Below are 22,364 nucleotides of genomic sequence, written 5' to 3'. Positions count from 1 at the left end.
TTGACAGAAGCTGCGCATCAGATGAAGGGGATGTGTGAAATAGCATTCCCAAGCATTTCTGTCTCCATGCTCAGGACACAAACACTCAGACGCAGACACGGTGCGGAGGCCGGACCATGCTGCTCTATCAGATGTTAAAACAAAAAAATAACAGAGCCAGCGAAATCAGTGCAAAACCGTCCTCTGAATGTAGAGCGCTTTAATAGTAAGGAGGTGTATTGTATGCCGTACAGCGATGCCGGGTTCGTGCGGCTGCACACGTGCATGTAAATGTGTAATTAAATAAACAAAGGGACGCAAATCATGGGGGTCCTGTCACATCAAAAACAGAGTACCAGTCGGTTATCTAATGCCTTTCTGCCACCCTCCACTGATATTGCCCCACATTAGCAGCATCATGTTCCCAATTTTCCCCCAGTACCATTGCTCGTCCTGGCAGCCAGCTTGCACACGCCGGCACGAGTCGAGAGGACAACTGGAGAAAGATCACAGTTCAGGCTCAGTCAGATGGAAAATATGGAAATCAGGCGGTGGACGGACGGGCCGCTGTGTGTTCCCCCTGTTTCAGCAAGCTGCCACAGTTTGACTGACAAACTGACTTTTTGAGGGGCCCGTGCCCATTCCAGTCAGAGTTTATTGAAGGTGATTTTGATCTCCTCCATGAGGCCACAGCAGTGGTGCTGCCATCTGTCACCTTGATTGCATGGCGGCCTCTCTAGGGGGAGCGCCATGGCTCCTGATCGTTTACAGATTGTGCTGCTTTCGCCTCCATAAGGGCCACATGCACAGGGCCAGATGGTGAGCATACACGCTTATTATGAGTCTTTATCTCTGTGCAGGAAGGAGTGGAACCATTAGGCCTCCCTCAGGATCTCCACTCCTCTCTGCAGCCATGCTGTTCCTCCACAAATACAGTCCTCTTCTTCAGCTGTCACTGGCCTACGACAATACACAGACGCACGCACGCACGCACACACACACACACACACACACACACACACACACACACACACTGCACACAGGACCACTTGTCAAAAAACAAACATGGATATTCTCAGGGCATGTGAGGGTTAGTGCTTCTGCATACACACACACACACACACACACACACACACACACACACACACACACACACACACACACACACACACACACACACACACACACACACACCTGTTTCTAATCCTGAATAATTGGGAAATATGGCATGTGGCAAAATGTTAGGTGGGGACGTGCGTTGGTGACATTTGTCGCCATGGTAACCATGCTGTCATTTAACGGAGTTTGCCGTTTGACGTGTGACATCTAGGATTATTGACATATGCTGTCAAAGTCACACCTTTACATAATATGTTGACAGTATGCTGCGGGATCATGGCAAAGGCTGTGTGACCACATGGGCCAATGATCAACACTAATAAGTGCCTCTAAAGAGGCATCAGTGTGTGCCTGGAAATTGTCATAATAAAATAATCAGAGCGCTGCGCTGTGCAATAGAGTCTGTGTGCACAAATGTCCGTTCATGCGTGAGTCTGATTCAAACAGATTCAGCCTGGTATGAGACATTGGCAAGAGGCTGTCGTCCCTATCCCTGACATATGTACTGCATGACCAGGAGGGTGAAGAGTATGTTCAGGATTAAAAACTGACATGTGTAACGTCACCACACATTTGTCATGCCCAAAGTTCATTTACTTTAATGCTATTCCCTGTTTGCTAAACTGTGTGATTTTATTGAGAGGCACAATGGAATTCGTAATGATTCAGGCATTTACTGTGTAATGCCTTAATGAGCATTACAAAGCTCTTCATGAGAGGTAATATCCCACTTGATCAGAGATTAACAAAGAGCATTTCACTGTGCGCTTTAATGCAAAAGGCTTAACTGCTTGAAGCATGGCTTCATTTCTCTCAATTACATCTAATCTAATGTTTGGATTCCCTCAGTAAAGATGCACTATTCAGGCGCATAGTTGACCTAATGAGTGAAAAAAACAGTGACTCGAATAAATAATCGTTCAGAACCGTCGCTGTGGCAAATCTGCATGTTTCTTTGACGGTTAAAAATCCTCTAAATTGCTGCTTGTTAAAAAGAGCAAGCTGATGTCAGGGGAACTTGCCGTATTCACTCCGTTGTCCTTTGCTGCCCCTGATTTTCTGTCCCGGAGCAATACAGCAATGTGCTGCACTTTTAGGACGACAGCCGGCTATCTGTGAGGGTGAGCCCCCTCGTCAGTCTCCAGCACGGTGCACAAACTGACATACTGTATGCCAGCCTGTGGTCATATTTCGGCTCAGAGCAAAGCAGAAACACTACATCAACACAGACTACAACACAGACCAGCCAAGCTGAAAAAGCCTCGTGTATTTATTTCAATATCCATTGACGGAAAACCAATGCAGTTGCAATCATGTAAAAAATTTTATGTCCCATTCCTGCATCAGAAGTATGTGTGAACAAGTTATGTACCGCAGTGCCACTCTCAAAGAAAGTTTAAAGCATGGACTTCTGCCACTACATGCCACAAATTCATCAAAACAAGAGAGTTCCTGACGGCATTAAACGTTGCAGGATAAGATTACCACACTAAATGCGAACATGATCACTCGCGAAAGAAGGTCAGTGAGGCCTTCGGGGGTTGGACTAAACTGAGCCTCACCTGAACGGGACCCAAATGCTGACCAGCGGGGCGTCATGGAAAGTGCCACGAGCAGCCAGCCTTCTGGGCCTGTCACAGACTGAAGGTGTCACCCAGAAAACAGCAGTTAAATTAACCTCTTTGGGCTCCAACCAAACGCAGCCTGCAGCATGCCAGTGCATTCCAACCAAGCCATTTTTACTTCTTTTTTTTTCTTTTTTCGCCCAGTCCACCTACAAGAGTGGGTGAAATAAAGCTGAGAGGGTGGTGGAATGAGGTGAGCATGTTTTGCTTTGGAAGGACTTTTCCCAGTCAAATGTGACGAGAGAAGCTATACCTCTTTAGTCTTTTTTTTAATCATTTGCTTAAAGTGCGTCGGACACCATTATAGAAAACAAGTCATGAAAGTCGATAGATTCTGTTTTTTAAGCAATGGTGGACAACTTCTAACCCGTAGACCCAGTTAAAGTAAAAATTCTTACATAAAATCGACATTTTCACACAGAGATCGAGTCACTGTGTGAAACTAATAATTTATATTCCTCACGATGCATCAGCCATGTTTTATAGGGGATTTGGTGGCCAAACTTCCATGTAATTGAAGAGGCATTGCTAGACCCCACTAGAGACATACCATCGGAGCACACCAGAGCTGAGTTACTTAGAAGAAGCTTTCTCCTTGTTTGCGTTGGAATTAGCTTCGAGAGCACAGACACACATACACACCCATTTCAGCACACTCTCACTCTCAGCCTTTTTCACCCTTCTGCATCAATCTGTTCCCAAGCTGTTCCCACATTTTGGTGAATTTCCCAGGCTTATTCCTTGGCAGAAGTGTGTACTGGGGCTGATTACTTTAGCGTGAACCCATCAAATCTGTCCAGTCTCCATGCTCAATGACTACCTACCTTCCTCTTCTTGCGGAGAGCAACTCATGAAACTGAAAAGGCTGTGAGTCCATAGTCGTAGAATACAACATTAACATTAGTTTAGTCGGCACAAAAAAAAAAAAAAAAACAACAATCTCCATTCCAAAACTCCACCGACTCCTCGTCGATCTTTGATGCAGAGCAACCATCAGCAACAAATCCAAATCTCATTAAAGAATATAAATTCAAAATCTATTCTGGCACTCAATCCAATGCAGATTTTCTCCCTCTTTGTGTGTCATAAATTACAGTTCTGGTGCACTGTGCAAATATTACCAAGCTGTAAGACAGCTGTGCCCCATTAAAATGTGTTATGGTTGCTGATTTCCTACAGCACATGGTCATCTCGCCAAATCTACAGCCAGTAATTAGCAGAGATGAAATGTTTAATTGTGCCTTAATTTTGATAAAATTTATCTGTCAACCATCCTATAATCAGGCATTATGCTCACAAATCAACGTCAGCACGTTTAGGCAAGGAGACACCCGCTAACCTGACAGACATGTCTGGGTGTCACTGCTCCGCTTTAACTGCTTCCAGCCCGGAAAGCAGGACAGGCGAGTTCCAGCAGCTGCGAGTTAAAACAGAGAGATGCATTCGACGCTTGCAATTTATAATACAAACTGCGTGCTATTAGCGCGCTGACAGAAGCCTATACAGTTTGATTATGTGGCTGTTTAATGGCGGTGTTCAGCTCACTAAATAGCCTTTGGAACAATGGCCGTGCGCGTTGCTTTGCGCGCCGCTCGTCTTCCTGTGAAGAGACGACGAGACGCGAGCATGTGGGTGATCTTGTCAGAATCACAGGACAACAGGAAGAAAGCCTTCCATGACAGATGGATGATAGGAGTGCAGGAGTGGGAGAAGGTCAAGATGGGAGACACACAAAGCCTTCTGCACCGACTGAGAGAGAGAGTGTGCGATTTCTCAGGGTGCTAAAGCGTGCAGTCGTGCCAAAGCACGGTCCAGGCAGCCTGAGAGGGGCCGCTTGTGGCTCTCCTGGGGGAGACGGAGACTCGCGATGAGGCATTGGAGAGGTCTATGTATAGGCTCTGACAGGAAGAGGAGAGCCGAGGTTGTGAGTCATGGGTAACAGCAAAATTAGCAATGGGTGAGTTATTTAATAAATGTTTAAATGCTGGATCAGTCGAAGGGATTTATGTGTCTCAGTCTCTAATCTTTAGATGTGGGAAAAAAATAAATAAATCTGGGATCTCACAGATCAGCGTTGCTGATTGCGGTTTCACACAGTATAAAATTAAAGCAACCTTGAATTGAAACAAAGTGTGTTTGTGAGATTGCACACAGTAAAGGACGGCAGCCGTTTTGCATATTTATGACTAATGTTGTCCCTGAGAGAGGCCACCTCCTCCCCGGGGGCATTATGGGTGATTATTGTCATCTCAATGCAGCCAGTTATTCACCAACATGCACCGCATAAAACACATCATTACAAAGGGCCGCGGCAGGAAATGAGATGTGGGGCAGGGCTCCAGGAGCGGCCCTTTCTAATCACAATGGCCAACTGTCACCCTCTGCATCCGCTTGTCTGCCACGGCTTTAAGCAGCAGTGTGGAAGGATTTCACTGCAAACTTTTGAGTGGATCTGCAGTGGTAGGACATCCTGCATAACATGTGGCACCCATGATAATTACGGCAGAATTAACACAGGCGGGTTTATGGCCCTTCTGCCGCCAGGAGACGGCTGCCAGATAGACACAGGCCTCGTGTTTGAGCAGCATACTTGGGTCCAGACGCCCACCCGTCTCTAACACTTCTCACTACAACAACTGTTCTGTAGGAGAGGACCACTTTCAGCAGAGCTGCCTGTCACAAACCCTCTCATCCTCGCAGCAAAGTCTGCATAAATTGAGAACAGTTCTTGGAAACTGGCAAATTACAAACACACAGAAGCCAAATGAATATTGTTAGTGCTATGCTTATCGTCTATATTTCAACTCAATATTGAACCATTTAGGCACTGAAGATGATATCCTATTTAATGTTTTGTCTCGGCGCCTAAATGCATTAACATTAACATATGATTGAAATATATACAATTTCATCTTATTTTTTTTTTCTATTTGGAGATCCAAGAAACAACCTGTGAGCTAACTTGGAAAGATATCTGATCGCTGACTTTCATTGTGCAACTGAGAAAACGCAGAATAGAATTGGTTTGATGTATATATGGCGATTGAACTTAACAACCAGGCTCATCAAAGCCTCCGCATCTCCCAGTACGGAAACTCCATCAATGAAGTGCCAGTACAAGGGAGGCGACATCAATAAGGAAGAGCCAGCCACCCTCTCGTCCTTGATTTCTGTGGGTTTTTTTTGTTCTGGGATTAAAGAAGAACATTTGCGATTTGCATTTTAAAACGTCATGATCAAAAACAATTACCCTCCTCCTTCTGTATTTTTCTTCACCACAAATGAATCAGATTACAGGCCTTGGTGAGCACCGGCTTCTTGTGGCCTTGTTGCGTTGACAATATTTGAAGTTTCCTGCAGTAACTTCATTAGGCGTATTTTGTCCAGAATTAGTGGAGCGTGCTGAAAATTGCTAATGACAGATGTTTCTCCACACTGTCACACTCCTTGTATCATTTGATTTGGAAAGCAACATACGGTGTTCTGCTCCATCAGTATGTCACAGACTGTCTGCAAACAGCTGGTCATAACTCAGTTCAGTGAAAACCATTACTTTCCAATGAAGTGCTGGACACGTTCCAAATTGGGTTTTGGCATGGCCTCAGCTGCACCCATGATGCAGTGCAGCCCCCGTATTGCAGGTACACATGGAGGAGAGGAGGAGGAGGGGCGGGGGAGGCAGGTGAAGAGGCTTCAGCCGGCTCTCTGTCTCGCTGCTCTCCAGCCGGGCAGAGCGTTTCAGACGGTGGATGATTTCTGGGAAGAGCCGAAACAAAGACGAGAATAAAATGTGACAATATTTCTTGTGATGCTGTGAATTTAAAACATCGCGCGTTATCCTCCTTTAAAAACAGTATTTGAGGACTATCGAATATTTTTAATTGAAAATTCAATTTTCATGATATTTTATTTTATCTTAATATGCTTTTAATGGTTAATTAAAATATACATCAGTGTTTCAATTTTAAAAACCTGAATTGTCAGATGTGGTGGTTTGAAGAATGTATCAAAGGTTAAAGGTCAAACGTGTCCCTCGAGATTGTTCAAACGATGATTTTCTGCACCAAAATTCCAAAAAATGAGCCATTCTTTGTGGTGTTATTGGTCTTTTATGTCACAGGCTGAACAATGCTACTATAGTAAAAGGTGTTTGACAGCCCTGTTCTAAAAGTTTTCTTCTTTTTATATCCTTTTGTGAGAAAGATTTTTTTCCTGGCTGTTAGATCGAGCAAATCACAAATTTTGATAGCAGCTTGGTTGAATTAAATCAGTTTCCGATGCCTCTCTGCTCAGCCAGGCTCAAGCTGACACAAAGACCCATCTGAAAATGTTGCAGTGTCCCCTGGAGAAATAAATCTGCTTCAAGTACAGGTAGAGATGCCAGAGGGTCAATCAGCACCGACGACACCTCCAGTCAAGCAATCACTCAAATGATCCCAGGTACAAATTTGTTTTGCTTTCGGACCGAACACACCTGAAGAGTTCAATATCAGTTCAAACTCTTGGCAAGAAGGCAAATAAATATTATTCCTTTGAAGGTTAGATGAATGAGAAACTATCATGCATTCAAACCAGACAGTCAAAAATAAATGTGACGTTTTTCTCTCTAAGTGCGCTTGGAGAAATCAGTATAATGACGAATATTAATGCAATTAAAAGGTAAAGATTCTGGGTGTTTGGCCACACGGCTCTGGCCAGGAAGCCAGTGCAGTGTGCCAGGACATCTCACAGCTCAGCTGCTGCCTGCATGCAGCAGAAGTGTCATTGACACCTCGCTCCATCTCTAAAGATAAGGCAGTAATGACGTTCTGTATTCTTGGGCTTGACAAGTCTGGGTGTTAGTCACTATTTGGCCCAAGTGGCAAAGATCTAAACAGCAAAATAGCATGCTGACAGCATATGCTAAATTAATCGGAAATCATTCATTTCTGAGCAATCTACCTTTGATTTTTAAAAAAAGAGCCACAAATCAGCTATTGGAGGAATAAAATGAAAAACTAAAAAGTGAAAAAATAGATTAAAAAAATTGCTTAAATAAAGGGTTCTTCTGAGAAAGAGGCTACACCAATTTATAATTCATTAAATGAAATGCCACTGTTGTCAGATTGTTGGTGCAAACAGGGTCAAAAGCACCAGTGCCCCGGTGACGTCTGCCCTCACCAGCATAAAGCTTCCCTATTTACTGCGTCACTCCTGTGACCTCTGGCTATTTCTGGTCCTTTTATGTCTTCACCGACTGTACAACAGTGTAACTGCTCAGCTGAAAAACTGACAAAAGAGGACCGAATCGGATTAACGAAGACAAATGTGTGAAGTGGCTTGTATGAATGTGGTCGTTGGAGACCCTGTGGATGGTCTTTTTGCCACAAAGGCCTGTTCCCTCAATCACCGTAATGAGGCTGATCCCAGTCAGGGCCGTGACAGTTGGGGGGGATGAGGCCGTCCTCCTTCCAGAAGAGACGAAAATGATTGGACTAACAAACTGCTGTCCATCTATAAACGCACAGTAAACTGTAAAGAGCAATGCATTCTCTCAGGCCTCTTTAGTAGTGAAAATTCATTTAAAAAGGACCCATATCTTTTTATCTTTTCCCTTATTTATTCTTTTTTATTTATTTTGTCATCAATTTGAAGCAGAAATCTGACAAACTGAACTCATTAGATTGAAACTTAAAAGTGGACAAATTCATTATTTATAATTGTTGTTTGTTTTTAACAGTCCCCAAATAATGCTAAATTCAGATTGCGCGGCTCTAACTATAATCTTATTTTTGGTTTTGTACATCACTTGCAAGTGGTTAAAAAGCTAAATAAATCTCGTCGGTATTAGGAATCACTGGGAAATTTGAATAAAACTCAACAAACAGATGTAGATATGAAATGGGGAGCTTAACAAACGATGAATGTTGTTTTGCTCATCTTTCTCCGAGTCTTGGATGAGAAGCCGCTCCGATGTACACAGCAGTGCTATCTCATTATCTCCACTGTCATTGTTATCAGATCATAAGTAGAGTGGAAGTACACAGAGCATCTTTAAGGAGTGTTGTCCCATTAGGCTTGCTGAGGCATCTCCCACCAAGATAAAACCTTTTCTTTCATGTATTACTGTTGCCTCTGTGACGAACCGTAATGTGTTGTTGTTGTTGTTGTTGTTGTTTCGCCGCGACAGAGTGAAAAATGAAACATCATTTGTGCTTCCGTGGCCACATAAGCGTTGGGCGCACTATCCGCAAAGCATGTAATGCCCGCGCTTTTAATGGGATGTTATTTATTTGACTTGTAAATAGGCATGTCTAATTGGACTCTACCTATCGTCACACTGCGAGTGGGGCTGAGATACAGTAGCTCTTTTGCTTTATAGGTGCCATAATAAGGCAAAAGTGACAGCACTAATAAAGATAACACAACTAATTACCTTTAATAAATGAGATATTTTACCATTTTAGTACGCTGATCCTTGTCTTCTATCCCCTGACCCCAAACTGACAATTGTGTTAATTACATCTGATGAGGTTAGTTGACACAAATTTAAAATTAACTACATGAAAGTGAGAGGAAGAAGACATGGCCCTTGGAGTCATCAGCTCAATCAACACTAATGACTCTAATGCTTCTTTGAATTTAATACTTATCACAGTCCTAATTGAGACCCGAGCCACAAAAATTCAGGGATGTCGAGCGGAGGCGGCGCTGTGTGATTTCTGCCGCAGTTTTTAGTGCTGCTGAGGGTTTCTGTCGTGGAGTCAGACCAAGAAAACTGTCAAATTAATCGCAGTGAAATCTTCTGGACAGACAGAGGAAGGCAAAAGTGCGTTGAGAAGTTCAGTGGTGTATTTTTACCACCCTTTCGTCTGCGCCTCCTGCTCCGCTGACCTTAACGCTGTCCGTGCTGTTGGCCTTTCTGTGGATCGGATATCCATATGCGGCGCCTCTACGATCACTCTGGCGTGCCGCGAGACTCTGATTCCACGAGATTCCTCCTCAAAAACAAAAAGTCACATTTATCTCTGTAATTGGCCTCGGCATTTAAGTGGATAATGTGGTTATTACTGCATTCTTTGTTTCATTTCTTCCCCTCCATCGCTCTTTTCCTTCCCCTCTCTATTTCTCTTGCTTTCTTTCTTTTTTTTTTTTGTTTTTTTCAGTGAAACTGTCGAGCTGGTAAGTTCAATGCAGAGGCACGTTTGCACTCTGGAAAGGTAATCTAGAAGCCAGTTGAGCCATGACAAATAGGGACAGCTGGCCTAATTGAATCATTTGAGCTAAGACAGCTCAACTTGGTTATCCCCTCTGCAGCCCACACTGATATTAGTGCAGGAATCATTAGCCATGAAATCATGTCTGCTCTCTCTGACTGCATCCTTTATGACATGACAGCCAGCCCAGCCTGTCTCTTTCACTCTCACACCAAAAAGAGCCCTTCATCATAAACAGGCTGAGATGGAGGCAACCAGGACTGAGTAGGATGTCTTTTTGTCTTTTTTTTTTTCTGGCTGCTTGTTCTTGTTAAACTATTCCACAGGAAACCGTGTACTGAGCGCTGTTGTTACATCGGAGGGATACTGTATCAGTTATGTCTGTAAGAGACGGATATTCTAAAACCTTTTCAATCTCAAATATCATTATCATGCTAATTTTATGAGTGTGCGCTAATAAACTCACTGCATATGTTGCTTGTGAAGATATTTTTCCGCCCTCTTTTGGTAAACCGTATTCCATTGCTTCCTGTCACACCACATGGCCCCAAATGAGACACAATTACTTTCATTCCTGGAGAGCGTTTGCGAATAATGTAATCAGGTGGGCATGATGGGCCTCACTGGAGGATCATGAAGCCTCGTGGTGGTGGAGGGGGGGGTGGTAAAAAAAAAAAGAGAGATGCCACATGTTCGGAGACCCCTCCTGACTCGCAGCCTGTTTTCCGTGGTTCCTCTCTGCAGGAGCCGCTCGGCGCCAGGCAGTGCCACGGGCATCGGCTGAGCAGAGGAAGACTGACATCTCTACTGAGAGTGACATCGGCTCAGGCTGAAGCTTTGACTGACTTCTTCTGATTATTTTAACCGGACAAGGATCCAAGCCTTATTTAACCACTGAAATATGCACACGGAGTAGAAAACTTCTTTATGGCCCCTAAAAGTTCATTACTCTCCTCTCCTGTGTAGTGATGTAGGACATGAGGCAGTGTAACTACAGGCTCAATGGATGGTCCTTGTGCTCGGCGTAATAATGGACATCCATCCCAGAGTGAGGATGCCTGGCTTAATGGAGCTCAGACTGGGGATACTGTGCAATGTTCAGGCCCATTTCCTTTTGACTCACATTCCACTGGGGGTGGCATGACCCCAATGAGACGCCTGCTTTCCCCAGGTGGCAGTGAGCGATGCTCCTCCACAGTGTCGGCGCAGGGGAGCGAGGAGACCCTCCTTTGCCCGGTGGGCCGGGCTGGGAAGAAACAGACGCCCACAACTGACTCGCACATCCCTTTACGCGCACGTGCACTCGGCTGCACCCTTCACACCCTCGGGGGGCCTGCAGCCCGCTTTCAAGGAAATTTCGACACGAGCAATTATTGAGGGTTAGTAAGTGACAGGTCTATTCCAGGTTTCAACAGGCGCACGGAGGAGAAGCAGGCTGACGATCGTCTGGAATTACCACTCGGCGCTGCAGCACTGTGCTGAACTGAGTGAGCTGCGTGTCTGCCTGCCTCCCTCGCTCTCCCCCTCAGGGCTTTTTTAGACTCCCTGGGTGTTTACACATCATTAAGGCTTCCCCGTCTCATCCCCGCTCCGTCCTTTACAGAGCAGGGCCGCAGTCAGTCTGAGGTTCAAGGAAAGACAGTTTCTGGTCAAGCCTGTGAGGAAGAAAACAGAGCTGCAGAGGAGACGGCGCTTTCCTACGGAAAACACTTCAGTCCGTGTCAAGAGGAGCTGCTTGTGCGCCATCAGGAAGTTTTTAGACCGACGTGACGTTCCAACTTTCAGGAAAACCTTAAAAAGTGTTTAGAAAGTCTAAAACTAATATTTTTTCATTATATTATTAGCCATATCACTTTCAGCTTTTTCAGAATGACAGAAACTGCCCAATTATTATTAACCAACGGAAGCAATCAGTAGATGTTCGAACACATCATCAGCAGAGCTTTAAAAAGAACTTTATAAATCTGACTTCTGAAAGAAGAAAAAAAAGCTGGAGCTGGAAAGTCTGGTGTGTGGCAGACACGTTAGACAACACTGGTAATGAAGCATTGGCAGAAAGTGATAATTATTTTAATTAATGATAATGGTTTTAATGATTCAACATTTTGGCTAATTGATTATGATTGATTGCACATTACTAAACAAGGAAAGTGAATCAGGGAGGTAATCAGGGAGATGACAGCACAGGTCAACACTACAGCGTGACGGAACATACACTACACATGCTAATCAGACCCAGAGAGACGGAGAGAGGGAGGCGGCGGAGGGAGAGACGGGCAGATGGAGGCAGGGAGGACGAGATGGAGTAAAAAAAAAGAGGGGAGAGGGTTCTCTGGAATTAAAGGCAGAAACAACAAAGTGGAAATAAACAGCATGAAGTTAGAGGGGTTTTTTTTAAAGGCCACAGATTTAAGGTGAGCAGCTAAAAGTTGTTAAAAAGACAGAATGCACAAAGCATTTCATTTGACTAGTTTATTCTGATTAAAATATATATATAATTTCATAACAAATTGAAGCAAATGCCACTGATTCTAAATGGTGTGAGAATGAAAGCCCCTCTCATAAACCGCTTTCTTTTTCTCCAAGGTGTCATTTTTGATTGAATTCCTGACTTCTGAATAATTTCTTTATTTTTTCAGTTCGAACACATTGTCGCTAACCCGTGCTTTGATCAATGAGCGATTAAAAACCGAAGTCCTCAAGCTAGATATATGATTTCATGTCTGCTGCCCCTGCACGAAGCCCTCAGGTGACCCCCAGAAGAAACCCTATAATAAACACTATTTATCATCATTTGTTTCCCCATTGTGTACAACTATGTGTGTGATGCAATAAATAACACAACTAAATGAGACATAGGTGTCATTTCTCACACAGAATGAGAAACGCTGCTAAACTGAGGCCTGTGCTTGATGTGGAAATGTGTAAGAGGATACATTTACAGTATTTTCCCAAGAGGTACGAGCTGCACCAGTGTCTCTTCAGAGCCACTCAAAGTGTGTTTGTATCCGCGAGGAGGCAACAAATCTCCCGCATCCTCATCCCATCGTTCAGGATCCCCTCGTGACCCGGGTGGTGATTATCTCCCGAGGATGGAGCTGGTCTTTCTCCATCCTCCTCCTCTTACTTTCCTCTAACGTGCGGACGACACTTGTCAGAAGCATCTTGCCGCTTCCAGGACTCCCCCGCTCTGCCTCCCCCTCCGCCTCCGCCGTCGCCTGCTTATTGTCTGCGCCCGGATCGCACCCCTCCCAAGAAGCCCGTGACATGCAAATCCGTCCCCTTGATTTCACTTTGGAGAGATGGTGAGTGGGGTGGTGAAGAGTCCTGCCCTCTGACTCCCCCCCCCTCCCCTCCCCCACCACCTCCGTCTCTGCCTGTGGACGGACCGGGTTTGAGTTTAATTAATGAAATGTATGATAATGTGATTTCTTTAATAGAATGACATAGTCTAATGGTGTTGTGTGATTATGATTAATATAGTGCTTTGGTGGGAGAGAACGTCGGCCAAGGGCTAAATGAGGACCTCCTCTCTCCAGTCCCAGTCTTGGACCCATTTCAGCTCTCCCCTCAGTGTCTGTCACTGAGCTGAGGAAGTGACTGCAGACTTTACTGAACACGCTGAACCACTTCCCCCCTTTCTCGAATAGATCTGACATTTTGCGGTAACAGAAACTGCCGGCAAGGTAAGAAACGAGAAGAAGCTGTAAATTATAACTAAACAAAACCAGACAAGTTCAAAGAAACTGTCAAGCTTTCCACAGCTAACAACTGTAGATTCTGGCAGTAATACACACAATGTACACACAGTGTCAAATGCCAGACTGGCATTTTGTAAAGAACCTGAACACGCCGTTGTTTAATCTGCACTTTAAAGTGAGTCTTAGACGGTTTATGGCGGGGTTGAGAGAGGTTATGTGGTGAGGCATTTCCTGCCCAGGTGCTGTATCTAATGCCAAAAGCCGCTTCCAGTTTCATTCCGTTGTTTGAACTATCATGTCAACCTCATATAAACACGCAGATTTATGTTTTAAACGGCTCAGTCATATTCTATATATCTTCTATTTGTAATGATCCCAAGGGTCAAAGGTTACCGTTTTCTCTTTTAGACGCGGACCGGCGAAGTGGCAGTCAAGCATGAATCATATTATCCTTGAAGAGATTAATGTAGCCGAGTGAATGAAGAGGGTAATGATGTGGACAAAGGCCACTTATTCTCTTTTTATAATGGGAGTAAGTACTCTGATCGCCGAGAGGCATTCTCCTCCCTTCCCAAAATATCGGGCCTAATTTTAAACACATGGCGAGAAAAAAACCTGACGTTTGTATTTTTCCTCTCGAGACGTTGCATCCACTTGTGGCGAATCGATGTAAACACTTGTCTCTCGGAAAAAAACAAAGCCTCTCGCCACACACCCACCTGTGTGAAGGTTGCCTGAAGGACAAAAGCGACGCGATTGTCTGGAGAAACAGGAGGTTGGAGGGAAGTGCGCCTCCAAAACCGTTTGTCACTCTGATATCTGGTAAATGTGATAATTAATACTGTAATTTAACTAAACCCACTCTGTGAGGTCTGTAATTAAAACTGATGTACCTACTTAGCACACCAAGCATCACAGGTGGGCCCAAATTAATCTGCAAATAGAGCTAAATTGCCTGCGCTTAGCGTTTTTGTCAACGTCACTCACTTTGGGGGGAAATATCTGTAATTAATTCTGATATAACAAAGCCATAAATTTGAGGTTAAATGCAGCCTTGACAACAGACGCGATGACAGCAAGAGACCTCATCTAGTCGTCCCAGATGGGATCCGAGACTCCGCTTTTCTCCCGAGAACTTGGCTGAGACTTCCTCCGACAACTGTTTGCCGCAACGAAGAGAGGAGACAGCCGCAGATACAATCTCTCGGTCCTTTTCAGCTCTGAGCGAATCAAAAATGAACTGGAGTGAAAGTTGGCTTCCAGGCAACAGGATGGAAAATGAAATGATTAGTTCTGGATGGGAGCCAAATGAACGAGTGCATTTCTGATTCCGACTTGCAACGAGATGAAGCCGCATCCGCAAAAATCATTCAGGAACTTGTGTAGTCTGTGCTTCAGCTCTTCGGACTCAGCAAGAATATTCGCTATAGGCCATGTTTTATGCATGAGAAGGCATTTTTGTCATTTCACATCATACCATGTTGGTTGTTTTTGTGTTACGTGTTTATCCGGGCAATTTCGGATAAACACATCAGTTGGGAGCATTTAATTTTCCCCAGGTTTTAATCAGAACCGTTGCTAAAACCTTTAATTTTACACCATCGGTCCCGCAAGGATCACTGCAGAATGCGACTTGAGACATCAATAGCCAGAAATCTTTCCCATATATAAAGGGATTCAATTCATTAAAAACTGTAAAGCTATGAAATTAGCATATGGATAATGTATCATAAAGGTGTACAGAAATTGAAGAGGGTGACAAAAAAATAATAAAGGCTCCTGGTATGAATGCAGAGTGCTCCTCATTGTTCCCTCCTGGGTTTTTGTTTTGGTTCGTACACACGGCACAAGCCGGCACGCGGCTATTGTTGAGGAAAAATAGTAGATTAAAGTGAACGACAGTCAAATCAAAGAAATAATCACATATTTATGAATATTTAATATGGTCATGGCAAATAAGGCAAGTAATTAGGAGTTTCCATAAATTAGCAAATTGTTATTTTATGATAATGAGAGATCTTCAGCTTTTTTTTTTTCTCATGAATAATTTATGGACCAACAAAAAAAAAAAAAAAAAAAAAAAAAAAAGTTTAGTGGGAGAAGAATGAGGAAGTCTGACGCTCGTGTTGATCAGACACATGCACATGTGCGGGGACACGAAAACACACAGCTTTTCCTACAGTTCCTATTGTTTTCCTCAATTTGTCACTGGATATTTATTAGGATGGAGATGGCAGGTTTTTATCAGCTGAATGCATCATGCAGACGGGTGTCGAGTTGTTTGGAAAGAAGAGGTGATACTGGCATCGCAGTCAGACGCCTGTTCATGCACTTTCTTCGAAAAGCACAGTCGATCCCAAAAGGTACAGACGAAGAGTGTCGCGTAGAGAAAAGCCCAGGCAACCTGGCGTGAGAGAGGAGACAAATGCACAATTGGCGCTCGGATGTTTGACGAATGCAAGGATTTTTTTATGGGGGGGAAAAAAAATAAATGATCTGGTAGGAAAGAGGGGAGAGTGAAGATTCCTGGCACGGTGCAGAGGAGGGGGTCTCTCTAAAGGGGTTAATACGGAGGCGGAGGAGAGGAGAGGGTGGGGCAGGGAGGGCAGCGAGTCAGAAAACAAGAGCAAAACAAATCTGTGATCTGGAACTCGGAGAGCAGCCACTCAGGAGGGATTAATGAGAAGTAGGAGGCTGTGAAATTATGTGGCCTTTGAGTGGGGAGAATGGCCCTAGCGGAGCATGGCCCTGAAATGAGGTGAGACAAACTTCACCTGATCCACAATTAACGGCATCATGCGGATGGGTGACAAAGAGTCACAGCAGGGGAGGGAAAGGGAATCGGGGTGGGGGGGTGGGGGGGAGCACAATTCACTTTGTGGAAAATTATCAGCCCTCCAAAAGGGGCAGCCATCAGAAACCGAGACTCAACGAGGAGAGAAACGGATTTTGCACACCTGTCTTTTAAAGAGAAATGACAGCGGCGGGGAGATTTATGCTTAATAAGGACAGACAGTCGCTGGGAATGGAGACAATTAACAGTATGGAAAAACATAAATAAAGAGTGAAGAGACGGAGGAGGAGAATGGGGTAGAGTTGATTGCACACAGGGTGAGGAGCAATAACAGGAGCACAAATGATTAAGTGGTGTTAGGGACTAGGAACACTTGTTTGCAAGGACAATCTTTGTGTGCTTTTGTTGTCTGCCGGCCGCCTTTATCTTTGTGTAATTCTCCGTCTGATGAAATGTGTTTAAAGAGATGAATTGGGATCGGAGGAGCCGTCCTGACATGATTATGAGGGATTCATCTGCAGCCATCTGCCACCGTTATGAAGGGGGGCATGCAGGGGGGCTCGCAGAGAGATAGAGAGAGAAAGGGAGCGAGATGGAGGGAGGCAGGAGGGAGGGAAGTGCAGACCTTCTGTTCAGCAGCCCTGCCACAGACCCACTATTACACAGGCCTCTGGCCTCCAGTTTAACATGAAGGCTTGCTTTGCCTCAGCAGTGAAGGTGAGTTCAATTAAAGAAGCAGAAGTGGGTCATAAAACTTGTGCACTTATTGTTTTACAAGATTCAACAGCTCATTAAAAGCATAATTATAACAGCGGAGGAGAAAGCTCGGAGGTGTTATAAAGACACATGATAACTGCTGACCCCAGAAGCACAGTCAGATATGCAAAAAAAAAAAAAAAAATGTAACTCCATCCCTTGCTGAGAAATCTTCCAGGTACCACTGGTATTATATTACGCCTTGGAAGTGGCACCTACAGACTACATCATATTCACACACCAGTTGGAGGAGAGGGCAGAGCAGATGGGTCCATTGCTCATCACAACGTCCACTTGTTCTAAAGGGGAAAGCGGGGGCCTCAGACAGCATGTCTTAAATTGTGTAATAGGCTTTTAGTGTCACAAATGAAAGTCACACGTTTGCTTTTTTTTTTTTTTTTTCTCAGGTTGTTTGTTTTTTTTTCCCTTTTTTGGACCGAGCGGTTTGTTCACACTGCCTAACATCACAGACTATAAGTAAATTGTAAAATGCGGACCGCCGTGATCTCACGGGAGAGGGGATTTTAGGCAGAATGATGGGATTCATCACTTCTTTTGATCAGTTTTGATGAGTAATGCCACAGTTTCTAATGTGTGACAGCAGTTGCCATGGCATCTGGCTTACAGTTTTTTTTTTCTTTTTTGTCTCCTGTTGTAAAATCATAGCCTGTGTTATTTGCTTCCATAATCTTGAGTTGGGTTTTACACTGACAGCTGTCTTGGTTTTATGATTACTTTGCTCCACGTGTGGAAAGAAAAAAAAAAAAAAAAAAAAAAAAAAGGCACGCCAGATCTCTCGTGATTTAACAAAGCACCTTTTTCTTTCCTGCCCACTCCACCGCCGAGCCATCACTTCATATTACAGGTCAGCGTTACGGTGCTTAATTATGTGCCTGCTGCTTGGGGCTTCTAATAACCTGTCATTGAGGGGAATTTGAATGTCACACCATTTTGTTGGGCCCTAATGGCAGCAGGCAGATCCACTGATGAGCCGTTTTGGGACAATTACAGCGGATATTCAAATCACAGGTCTGGGCTGTGTGAACCGCACCGTGCACAACCTGACAGGGGTGGATGCACGCACGCACACACGCACACCCACACTTGTTGTATCTTGACCCTTTAATCCAGCTCTCCCCCACCCCACCCGGCACCCCGGGAGGGGCCGATACAGTCTCACTGTATCCCCATCGCTTTTATTATCCGTCTAATCCAGATATCAGCGATTTCATCAAGCCCGGGAAGATATGCATATCATGAATTATTTTGACACTGGGACCTTTTAATTTTCGCCGGCAATATTTCATCCCACCAATCAGCGGTTGGAGTGGTTGTAGTCGGGCGGACGCGCCAGTGTCAGAGGACGAGGCTCCCCCCGGCGGATCCAAATCATCCGGGGGACAATAATGAGCTATGGCCACAATTATGAGCCGCCTGTGTGTGCACGCATCTCATCAAGGCCCCCATGCAAGCTGCTGCAGGAGAGGAGGCACGCGAAGGGACACAATGCAGACCATATACAGTATACACATGAAATATGTTCAAATTATAGCAGAGCGTACTATAGAGAGCCACAGATGAAGTTATCACTGCTGTGTTTTTACAACCTACTGATTCTGCAGCAACTCCACAGATAACCAGCAATCAGAAGCAGGAGATTACAGTCCCCACTGTCTTGGTGCTTTGCTGCTTTGTAGTTTAAATGCAACATTTAGGATCCACCACATTTCATTTCACCACTGCTAAGACTGTTTGTGTGAACTGATATGCTACATGCAAAACCTGATGTTGGTATGAAATTTGCTACATTGTTATACATTAGGCCAAGTGACAGTGTGAAAACATGGTAATTAATGATAATGAATGCATTATATCTAATTCAGCTATCAATATTTGTAACACTTCAACATTCCTGGTGGTTAATCTGTGTATTTATTACATGAGCTACATGCTATTTATTTTTTTTTAAGTTTTAAATTGATGAAAAAATGTGCATTCAATATGATATTTTTATTTTTACATTGCAGAACATCAGGATTTTTCTTCCATGTGGGACCTGCATAATGTGATTGTTCTGTTATAGAAACATTTCAATCCTCTAACTTTTTTGTGCTTGTTTCTGCAATAATAATCTAAAGTTTGAGCCTGTGAATCACAAGCAGGTTCAATATGTTTTGATGCTTTTCCTAGAAAATATTTGGTCTGATTGTAATTTCATTTCAGGAAATGATGCAGACTATTTAAGATTTTAATACATGCGTTTTAATGTACGTATAACAGCTAAGTATCTTTAGTGACAGTATTTCAATGCTGTTAATTCCCTAAAAGCTTTGAACTAGGTTTGCCGCCAGGTTGTAACTTACGCAGTTGTAAACTGATACAAATTGGTATTTCCTGAAAGCAAAATGACTTTATTAACCGCATTATTGTTCACACTAACAGACTCTGCTCTGGCTGATGTCTAAAGAAGTAAAGCATTTACTCCATCTATAAAATCAAAGGTAATTTAAAACATAAAAAGAGGATGTTATGATGAAGATGTGCAGCTGTTCTGCCCTGGAAGAAGCCTTTGTCTATTTGTTTGTTGCCCCAAACACACACTCGCAAAGGACACATGTGAACTAACACAGATGCATTATATGCCTTTGGCACACAGGGAGTCGCAGTGTCTGTGGTATGTGAACTGTGTAAGTTAATACTCTGTGTCTTTACCCAGCTCCCTGCGGAGCGGGTATTACGTGAGCAAATTGGATGCTCAAACAGTCAGTCCGTGACCTTCCCTCATCCTGGATGTTGACCCCCGTATAAAGAGAGACATTACATCTCGTTACACAACAACACGGCTCCAGCGCTTCGCTCCAGATAAAGAAAAATGTCTCAATTAAATCTTCACTGGGGCCCCCTGCAGAAGAGTTATTGTTATCCCGGCAGCGCTGATCGCTACACTCACACATCCTCAAAAGTTATTTGACATAAATTGCCGGAGTCACATCATTTCCTGCCACACTCTGAGCGGGATTTACTGCTGATCCCATTGACTAGGAGCTGAACCTCCAATAAAATTCCTCAAGGGCCTATAGGGCCGTGAGATGCACCTATCTCCCCCTCCATCAGGGGCCCCCCTCCCCCCCAATGCAGATTAAGCATGCAAATACACACAGGTGGGAGGGTGATAGCGACAACACATTTATACACATATATGCAACTGGGCTGATATGAGGAGGAGAAGTGTACACAAGACAGTCTGATTATGCTCTATCTGATGGGCGGAGATGAGAAAAGGGAGGAATTGCAATACAGCTTATCAAAAAAAAAAAAAAGGGAAAGGAGAGTGAAATTATCTCTGGCTTTAATTTGAAAATGAGAGGTGTGTGTGCCACGTATATTCTCCGGTTGATATCCCTTTATGTGCACAAATAACTTCATGGAGGAGAAATACCATTACGGGGCAGCGTATGAACCCTTGAAGAAAATCATTTGAAAGCGAAAACCACTTAACACCGGCGTCCGGGCGGCGAGAGGAAGGATACACAGTATTAAGTATTAAAAACAACCTTCTGGCTGCATTAGTCGCGTCAGGTCTGCAGAGATCAGGCCGAGGTGAATAAAGCATGTTAATGGCCGCGGTCTGATGACGGTTATGATGGTTCTTGTTCAAGTTCAAACCCACCAGATGGAAATGCGGCTTCAGCGCGGGCTCTCAATAATCATCTCAGGTCATCTAATTACAAACAAGTGTTTCCATCACATGTGATGAGATTACACTGTGGACTGCACACTTTAGTTTGTTGTCTTTGTCAGGCTTGCTGTCTCTCTCTAGTGGCGATGTGTGAGAAATGTGGACGCAGTCGCAGGATTTCAAGAAACAGAGACTGTGGGGAGTGGAACCTTTAGGCAGATGTGGGGAAAAAGTTTCACGCAGCTTTCAATTAATACCAACGAGGAGGACATCTGATAGCTTTCAAATTGATTTCCTTACAGTCTTCATTGTAAACAAAGAGCAAAAACATAACTGAGTAGTGCTACAAATATATTGCAAATTTGTGGAAAACGTCTCATAAACTATTACCTAATGGAGAAAAGAGACATTAAGTCTCCCATTAGAAGGAATAACTTTCGCACTAAACTGTCAACACTCTTTGTTTGAGGGCATATAGAGACTGTGGTTTATTGGTGATAATCGTGTCGACATGAACAGCATTAGGATGTTAGATTTCTGCTCCTGACTGATGTAGCCTGAACACAGCATTTTACATATTCACATATACTTGGTCTGAATGGATTGTCCGTCGTTAAAAGTGAAAAACAGTTCAGCCTTTTTTGGGTCTACTGCTGTATTCTTCATTTTTGTCTATTTTGTTATCTTTTTTTTTTTTAAAGGCATTTTTGGGAAAGATTGTAAAAACGCTGTGAGTGTTTGTGTGTGTCTTTCCAAATAGGGTGGATTGTTTGTGTGGCTCATCGAGCTTTTTTCTCCAGAGGATGAGATTCTTTGATATGTATGGAGCAAGGTTCCTTCAAGTTCATTCAAAAATTGTTCCATTACTGTGAATTTTGACTATGATTCTAAAGTGTGTAAATATTTTCTATACATGTTTAACGCCTTTATTTCTGAAAACACTTGCTGTGTGGTTTCACAACCTGCAAAAATGCTCAAAATGCTACATCTGCAGCATCAGAGGGACGAGAGAATTATCCAGAAATAGAATTTTACATACATGCAAAACACAACTAGGCAGCTGTCTTTCCCTTCATGAGATGAATGTTAGACTCAGCTGTTTAATGTTACTTCATGACTGTATCTTCTGATAATTAAAGGCTGGTCTGCCTGTGATTTACACCCACATAATTTCTGCTGTACTGACGACACTTTTAAGAAGTCTGACCTTCATCCTTCTGAAAACAACGGCGTTAATTCTGTTCCTGTAGACAATTTGAACTTTATGTTACCAAAGAGGACATTGCTTCCTTTTTACGGGTCTGGAAAGCAATAGTGGTTTGATTTCCGATCATGTGTGCAGCTTTTCATTGGGATTCAGTTCGATTTCTTTTTCAGTTTTATAGTAGAGATCTCCGCTGTGGTTTGGGGAGAAGCTCTTCTGACTCGGAGTCTGGTGTTTGCATGCATACCTGGTTTTTTCAGTGGGTGTAACTTGCACTCACCTTTCTAAAACATACAGTTTTAGGTTAACCG

This window comes from Salarias fasciatus, chromosome 9, assembly GCF_902148845.1.
Source record: "Salarias fasciatus chromosome 9, fSalaFa1.1, whole genome shotgun sequence".
In the NCBI taxonomy this organism is placed as follows: domain Eukaryota; kingdom Metazoa; phylum Chordata; class Actinopteri; order Blenniiformes; family Blenniidae; genus Salarias; species Salarias fasciatus.
Note: the sequence above shows the minus strand (reverse complement) of the source record.